The sequence below is a fragment of the Triticum urartu genome, chromosome 3A (genome assembly GCF_056163025.1).
Source record: "Triticum urartu cultivar PI428250 chromosome 3A, HENAU_Tu73, whole genome shotgun sequence".
In the NCBI taxonomy this organism is placed as follows: domain Eukaryota; kingdom Viridiplantae; phylum Streptophyta; class Magnoliopsida; order Poales; family Poaceae; genus Triticum; species Triticum urartu.
In genome coordinates this window covers 564,586,340-564,595,229 of record NC_141875.1, presented here as the reverse complement: position 1 = coordinate 564,595,229, position 8,890 = coordinate 564,586,340, and positions in this window count along the sequence as shown.

Here is an 8,890-nt window from a genome sequence, read left to right as displayed (position 1 = left end):
GGGAAAGGGGGGGGGGCGCCGCCCCCCTCTCCTAGTCCAATTCGGACCAGGGGGGAGGAGGCGCGCAGCCCACCTTTGGCTGCCCCTCTCTCTCTCCACTAAGGCCCATATGGCCCATTACTTCTCCCGGGGGGGGTCCGGTAACCCTCCGGCTCTCCGGTTTTCTCCGAAATCACCCAGAACACTTCCGGTGTCCGAATATAGCCGTCCAATATATCAATCTTTATGTCTCGACCATTTCGAGACTCCTCGTCATGTCCGTGATCACATCCGGGACTCCGAACTAACTTCGGTACATCAAAAACTCATAAACTCATAATATAACTGTCATCTAAACCTTAAGCGTGCGGACCCTACGGGTTCGAGAACAATGTAGACATGACCGAGACATGTCTCCGGTCAATAACCAATAGCGGAACCTGGATGCTCATATTGGATCCTACATATTCTACAAAGATCTTTACCGATCAGACCGCATAACAACATACGTTGTTCCCTTTGTCATCGGTATGTTACTTGCCCGAGATTCGATCGTCGGTATCCCATACCTAGTTCAATCTCGTTACCGGCAAGTCTCTTTACTCGTTCCATAATACATCATCCCGCAACTAACTCATTAGCTGCAATGCTTGCAAGGCTTAAGTGATGTGCATTACCGAGAGGGCCCAGAGATACCTCTCCGACAATCGGAGTGACAAATCCTAATCTCGAAATACGCCAACCCAACATGTACCTTTGGAGACACCTGTAGAGCTCCTTTATAATCACCCGGTTACGTTGTGACGTTTGGTAGCACACAAAGTGTTCCTCCGGCAAACGGGAGTTGCATAATCTCATAGTCATAGGAACATGTATAAGTCATGAAGAAAGCAATAGCAACATACTAAACGATTGGGTGCTAAGCTAATGGAATGGGTCATGTCAATCAGATCATTCAACTAATGATGTGATCCCATTAATCAAATGACAACTCTTTGTCCATGGTTAGGAAACATAACCATCTTTGATTAACGAGCTAGTCAAGTAGAGGCATACTAGTGACACTCTGTTTGTCTTTGTATTCACACATGTATTATGTTTCCGGTTAATACAATTCTAGCATGAATAATAAACTTTTATCATGATATAAGGAAATAAATAATAACTTTATTATTGCCTCTAGGGCATATTTCCTTCACGAGCTGCCTGCCGCAGACCCAGAAGAGAAGAAGCCCAAGGCCAAGGATGTGAAGCGCAAGGGGGCTGCCGTGCTCGCGGAAAAACCAGACACCAAGCGGGGCAGAGATCAGCCCGAACCCCGACCGCGGTGACCGGGGCTGCGGTCGAGGAGGAGGAAGGAACGCAGGACGCTGGGAAGACCGCTGCCCGCGCCAAGGGTGGCGCGATCAACCTCGCGAGGATCGCTGGCAAGACCCGCCTCGCGAGGGAGACTGGAGGGATCAGCCTCGCGAGGATCGCCCGCAAGGCAACGCAGGCCTCCCTCCGCTGCCGCCACAGCCAAGGAGAAACAAGGACCGCCATCAGGACGAGGGGGCTGGGGGCTTCCAGGAGCCGCGCGCGATCGCCTGCATCCTGGGCGGGGCTCAAGCCCCAGCCTCTCAACGCATCTTCAAGCAGTTCGCCCGCGAAGTGAATGCAGTCCTCCCCAAGCTCGAAGCCACGCGCCCTCTCAGGTGGTCGGCGTGCACCATCACGTTCAGCTCAGCAGATCAGCTCAAGTGTGCGGCCACAGCCGGAGTCCTCCCGATGCTTTGTTCCCCAATCATTAGCAACATGGTGGTCACCAGGACCCTCATCGATGGCGGGTCAGGGCTCAACGTCCTGTCCGTGGAAACATTCAACAATCTCCAAGTGCCCTACACCCAGCTTCAGTCAACCAAGCCTTTCTCCGGAGTCACCGACGGCTCCACGGTCCCGATTGGGCAGGTCCGCCTCCCTGTCACCTTCGGGGCACGCGACAACTACCGCACCGAGCTCATCGACTTCGACGTCGCCCACATTCGCCTGCCGTACAACGCCATCCTTGGGTACCCAGCGCTGGCCAAGTTCATGGCCGTAGCTCACCACGGCTACAACGTCCTCAAGATGCCAAGAAGTGGCGGAGTCATCACGGTGCCCTGTGAGGAGAAGGACGCAATGTGTTCCCTGGAACGAGCCTTTCAGGCCGCATCACTGGAAGACCCGGATCACGGAAGCAGGAGGCTTCCCGAGACCGCCCCCAAGAAGAAGACATCGTCCGGCCCGGCCCCTCAGGAGGCAGGCCCCTCAGGGCCCGCGCCTGCCCAGGGGGAACCTCCTTCCATCGCATAGGAAAGCGCGCCCGGCGCCCTCCTCAGGCAGGGCTCGGGGGTTCTCCCCTGGAGGGCCACCGACCTGGCTAAGGTCACGAGGGAGGCGCTTGGGCACTACACGGAGGCATGTTTCGAAGCACGTTTCCCTCAAGAAGGAGTAAGGCAAGGAGGGCCAGACCCTCAGGAGTTCGTCAGCAAGGCCATTCAGGAGCTACAGGAGTCAAGAGTCATGAGAGGCGGCCGCCTCCTACCAGCTGTGGCTCCCCATCCAGGCGAGGATGGTGGTCTGCGCGTCTGCATCGACATACTAGGGCTCAATCGAGTCACCTCTCTGGAGCGCCTCTGGCCCTCGCGAGTGGGGCACTACGAAGGTCCACCCCACAGCTACGTTCGCATGCCTTACGGCTTGCCGAACGCGGCTGCCACATACCAGCGCCTCATGAGGGGTATCATGGAGGCTCAAGCGGCCAGGCATTCCGCAGCCCTGGCGGAGATGGAGCTGGTCCGCAAGGAGCCACCAGCGCCTCCGGAGCCTCCCGAGGCCCCTGGGCCTGGGGGCTCGTGAGGATCGGCTTCCGTAGCCCACCGAGTCTGCTACACCAACACTCCTTTGTCCTCAACATCATCAGGTGACATCTTTCAAGTTTCATTTCCAGCTGGGAGCGCCCCCAGGGCTGCATTATTCCCAGGCCGCGTGGGTCCGTCCCTGCGGCATGTATCCCTTTTATTTCATGTTGTTAGCTTACCTTCTTGGGGGCGCCCCACGGGCTGCATCATCCCCCAAGTCGCTCGGGCCAGACCCAGCGGCATGTATCCCTTTTGCGTTTATTTCCGGCTATGCGTTCGACCCACCATGCTTGATTATTTGATGCCTGTCCACGGCACCTCTTCTTCTCCATGACGACCACTTGCACGTTAAAGGGGGGGGTACCTGAGCATCATGACTCAGGGCTCTTACTGGCTCTCCAGCCCTCACCCTCTAGCCTTGTCCACGGCATCGCGACCTGGCATACCAGCGACGGCTGAGACCAGCTCGAGGGCCGGACCCGAGGACGTAGAGTGCTGACATCTAACCAAATTTGCAGGGACACATCACAAGATAAGGCCCAGTGCCAGGCGCAACCCGCCTAGAGGTAGGGCCCCGTGAGTCCCGCGCTGGCTCACGGGTGCCCAGATACACCTCGCCAGGCCCTACCGTGCCAGCCACGTGTCAGGGCGGGGCTGTACACGCCCCGAGGGCTCCTCCCGAAGGGGAGCCCCCTCCCACGTACTAGTGGAAGCACCATGCTCCGCGCTGGCTGACGACACTGCCGAGGAGCGGCTATGCCCGTACACATACAGAAGCGCTATGCTCCGCGCTGGTGATAAACATCTGAGGGCAGCCCCCGGGCCGCATAAACCTCAGGGAGCCTAGAGCTCAGTGTCTAGCCTCATCGTAACGCCTCCCCTCGGGAGTGCCGCGCGAGGGGGCTGGGCACGGGGGCTGCGCCTGGGTCACGCCCAGACGCATGCCACCCAGCCAGGCCCCCCCGGGCCTGGTTCGTCGCGCGTCTCTCCCCTAGCGGAGCCAAGGTATGAAGGCTGTTTGAGTGTCAAGGGGGACTCCTGAGCATCGCGAATCAGGAGCCTAACTGGTCACGTAGCCCCTCACTCCTTAGTTTCGAAAGGCTAACGGCGGTTGAGGTATGCGCGCGGCCGGGCTCTGCAGACGTTGAACGGTAGATCCACCCACATCACACCTCCCTACTTGCTGTTCGTGTGCCAAGGGGGACTCCTGAGCATCGCGACTCAGAAGCCTAACTTGTCACGTAGCCTCTCACTCCTTGGTCCCGTCCTGGTTTCTGGTCGGGGCTAACGGTGGCTGAGGTATGCGTGGGGCCGGGCTCTGCCGGCGTAGAACATAACCAAGTAGGAAGGAAAAGCGTAAATTTCAAGGAATTCAAAAGCAAATATTACAGTCCACACTGTTATCTCAATGCCAAACGCAAGTTTAAACGCCTCCCCGAGGCATGATACATGTGCAGGAATTAAAGGCAGGACAGGAGCCACAACGGAGTCACTTGTCGGCGGTGGAGCAGCGCGGAGTGGGTTCGCCTCATGGAGCAGCGGGGTCGGCAGCGCCTTGCTTCGGCTTGGTGCTGAAGGCCCGGAACTTCCCCAGCAGAGCCTCCACGCGACCCTTCACGGCCTCGGCAGCGGCAGCAGCACGCTTGCCGCTTACTGGCTCCAGCAGGCTGTCGAGGTCGACGCCGGGATCGTGAAGGTAGATGTGGGTGAGGACCCGCGTCAGCGCAGCAGAAGACATGACACGCGCCTCGGCCTCGGCCGTGGGGCCAAGGCCAAGGGCGACATCTTCAAGAGCGCGAACCAGGAAGGGAAGCACCTTGGCGGGGCCGTCCTCGGCGCCAGCCAGCGGGCTCTCCAGGCCGCTGTCGTAAAGTGTCCTCAGTGAGGAGTGAGCCTTCGCCTCCATCTCCGCGAAGGCCACGCGGTCCTCGGCAAGAACCTGGGCCTTGTCGTCCAGCTCGACCTTCCTCGCACCCAACTCCTGCTCCAGCGCGCCTAGGCGGTCACGGCGCTTTCTGAGCTTGGCCTCCCAGCCCTCGACGGCCGCCTCGCGAGCCTTCACACCTTCTTCCTGCTCTTGGCGAAGGCGGACCTCTTTCGCGAGCTAGTCCCGCAGGCCTTGCAACTCGTCCTCCAGCGCCTTGCAGCGACCACGAACTTCGACCACCTCCCCCAGGGCTGCGTCATGAGCAGCCTTCGCCTCAAGGACGGCCTGCCTCTCCTCATCGCAAGCCGTCGAGGCCTGGACCAGCGCCGCCCGAATCGAAGCGTCGGAGCGAATCCATCCTGAAGCCAGCTCCAAGCGCCCGGCCACCAAGCGAGGGTCGGCGCCAAGAAGATCCTGCCGCAGCTGGTCCAGCTCAGCAGCAGCACGATCCAGAACGGCAGGAGGAGTCAGAGAGACAGCAGTCGGTGGAGTAGGAGGAGAAGGCGGCAGCGTGACCACAACATCCTGAGGCGGAACTTGCTGCGCCCTAATGGCTGAAGTGGCGGCAGCAAGCAAATGCACCTCGGGAGTCACTTGGGCCATGGGGGCTGAGCTTGCCCCAGCCGGCTCAGCCAGGCCTCGCGAGGACGACCGGGCAGGAGAAGCCCGTGCATCGCGGTCACCTTCCTTCGCGGGCGGAGGCGCTGCCACAGATGGAACCTCAGGAGCTCCCTTTGGCTTCTTTGCTGCGGGTGCCAGCCTATGCAAGAGACGCGGACGTCAAGCCTCAGAAGCAGAACAAGAAATAAAGATAAGAATCAAGCGCTTACGGGTCGTCGCCAGTAAGATCAAGCGGCCTCCGGCCAAATTTGAAGCCTGAAAGCCGGCTGGAAGGGTTAACCTCGGGAAGCTTGGAAGTGGAAGGCGTGTCTGCGGTCCGCCTCGGGGCCGGGGCAGACCTGCGGGAGATCCGCCCGGTCCTGTCCTTCTTCGGGATCGGGGGCAAGCTCCCGCCGTCCTGCTCATCATCATCCTCATCGTCATCGCTCGGAGAGAGGTGGAGAACACGGGACCTGCGCCGGGGGAGGGGAGCCCTCGACTCTCCGTCAGTCGCCTCGGAGTCAGGCCCTTTTTCCCGCTCCCCTCCTTCCTCCTCTTCGCTGGAGTCGTCGGAGGACACGTCCACTGATTCCCCGGGAGTCTCCATGGGCACAGGCCCATCCCCGTTGAAGACGGGCATGGACTCAACTACCTGCTCCCAGTCGTCGCGGAGGAACAAGGGTGTAGGAGCGCCCTCCAACCTCGCCACATCGCCTCCGACCAGAGATTGGAGGACCGCAGCCAGATCTCCGTCGGCCAAGGCCGCGGGGCTCAGATGGGGCCTCCACATCGGAAGTGAGTACTGCCGAAGCGGAGCCAGCTGGTGCTCCAGGAATTCGCTCAGCAGCGACACGCCGGTGAGCTTCGCCGCCACCATGTTGGCCGGCCTCAGATCCGCGTCCATCTTCTCCAACACCAGCTTCGCGCGGGGGTCCGTGAGCTCCGCTCGACCCTAATCGCTAATCCTTTCCCGGGGTTCGAAATGGCAATGGCGCCACCGTACGCGATGAAGCTCGCGCACGCGGAAGCAGGAACACGAGAGGTCCGGAGGTAGAAGTAGTGGCGCAGCAAGGCCACCGAGGGCTGCACCCCTACGTGAGTCTCGCAGTAATAGGCGAAGATTGCCAGGAGAAGGACGGAGTTTGGGTGGAGATGCAGAGCCTGTAGCTTATAATGGCGGAGGACAGAGAAGAAGAACTCGGAGAAGGGAGGCACCAGGCCAGCAGCAATGGCGCTTACAAAGAATGGATAGAAGGTGCTCCCTTGGCCCTTAGGGGTGGCGGAGCCAGCCTTGAACACCTTCGCCCCGTCGATGCCCTGCGCCGCCGCCATCCGGCGCAACCGAGCGAGGCTCGCCTCCGACACGTTCGGCGAGTCCAGGGCAGACGAGTACCAAGCTCCGGCTGGGGACTGACGAGGCGCCATGGCTTCCTAGGTCACGCGGTCGGAGTAGATCTGGAAATTTTGGAGGAAGGAAGGAGAGGCGCAAGAAAGGGGATCTGAGCAGCAACCGAAGAAAGCAAAAAAGCAAAGCCTAGACAGATGCTGCTCCTTATCAACTCGCGCGGTTGTGGAGACGCCCACGTCCAGTCAACTGCCACGTGGCGCCCAAGGCCGTAGGCTGTTAGGGCCCACGGTGCTTCGCTCTTGCCCTTTCGCCTCCCTGCACGGCCAAGTCCGAGCGCGCCTTGGGCCCGGGGGCTACTATCGGCGTTCTGGGAACGAGGGTCCCCAGACTTGCCTGCCTGCGGCCTGCGGCGTGGCTCAAAGGGGGCCCAGCACGACCCTTCTTCATCAACACAGACCCAAGACCCTCGTGAGGGACCAAGCCTAGCGGGGCGGATGACATGGAGCTTCCTCAGGCACGGCCTCATCAGGCTGGCTCACGAGGAGGCGGAGAGATCAAGGCGGGGTACCTCACGAGGTGCCCGTGACGCAAGCCATGACGAACAAGGGTGCCAGGCAGGCGTCAGCCCGCACAGTGTCCTCCTTTCCTCTTTGGTGCAAAGGGAGCAAGCGCAGGCGAGAGCATCAAGCAAAGGCACCCGTTTCGGTGCAACGAGACCAAGACCAGTCCAACGGCAGGGAGGAAGTCATTGTGGAGCCCAAGCCAGCGTCACCACCAGAGCCTTTGGTAGGCGAGGACCAACTTTAGTCAGGATAAGTGTACCAGATGTTCCCCTTCAAAATGGCCAATTGTTGGCACCCTTCCCGCTCAATATTTGGGAAGAGGCCCAGGGCCTTTGCCTATAAATAGGACTAGCCACCCCCAGGGTAGCAAAGGGGGGAAAATCAGAGAGAGGAGAAAATCGGAGAGAGGGGAAAATCAGAAAGAGGGGGAAAATCAGAGAGAGGGGAAAAATCAGAGAGAGAGAGAGAAGGGTGACTGAACTCCTCCTAGCAGTTCGTCGCCCCAGCCAGGAACAGACCCTCGCGAGGCTGTTCTTCCTTGTATTGCTCATCATCATCAGCCCAAGAGGCAATCCACCACACCACACACTGGAGTAGGGTATTACACCACAACGGTGGCCCGAACCAGTATAAACCCTGTGTCTCTTGTGTTGTTCTTTCCATAGCTTAAGATCTTAGCGAGGCGGAGGGGTGCAGGTAGGTAGAAGGCGAAATCTCCGCGCGCACCCCAGTGTTCGAACCTCAAGGGTCTGCCGGAACCCGAAACCCAACAGAAAGAACGTCACTTTATATTGGCACTTATGATATGGACCTTTATTATGCAGTCCGTCGCTTTTCATAAGATCGTATAGACCTTATTTTCTCCACACTAATAAATCACACATATTTAGAGAGCAATTTTTATTGCTTGCAACGATGACAACTTACTTGAAGGATCTTACTCAATCCATAGGTAGATATGGTGGACTCTCATGCCAAAACTGGATTTAAGGATATTTGGAAGCACAAGTAGTATTTCTACTTGGTGCAAAGAATTTGGCTAGCATGAGAGGGAAAGGCAAGCTCAACATGTTGGATGATCCATGACAATATAATTTATTTCAGATGTAGGAAAGCATAACCCATTAAGTTGTCTTCCTTGTCCAACGTCAACTCTTTAGCATGTCATATTTTAATGAGTGCTCACAATCATAAAAGATGTCCAAGATAGTATATTTATATGTGAAAACCTCTATTTCTTTATTACTTCCTATTAATTGCAACGATAACCAAAACTATGCTTGTCAACTCTCCACAACTTTTATTTATCATACTCTTTATATGTGAAGTCATTACTCTTCATAAGATCCATATGATCTCTTTATTTCTTTTTATTATTTCTATTTTATTTTATTTCCTCAAGATCATAGCAAGATAATCGAGCCCTTGACTCAACACTAATATTTATTATATATAGCTTACGGACTCGATTACATAGAAGGCTCATAAAGCAAAACTAAAAACTAGATCATACTAAGACTTTATTCTACTAGATCAAGACATTACCAAACGAATCGAACTAAGAAAAACGGTAAAGATAAAAGTGTGATGGTGA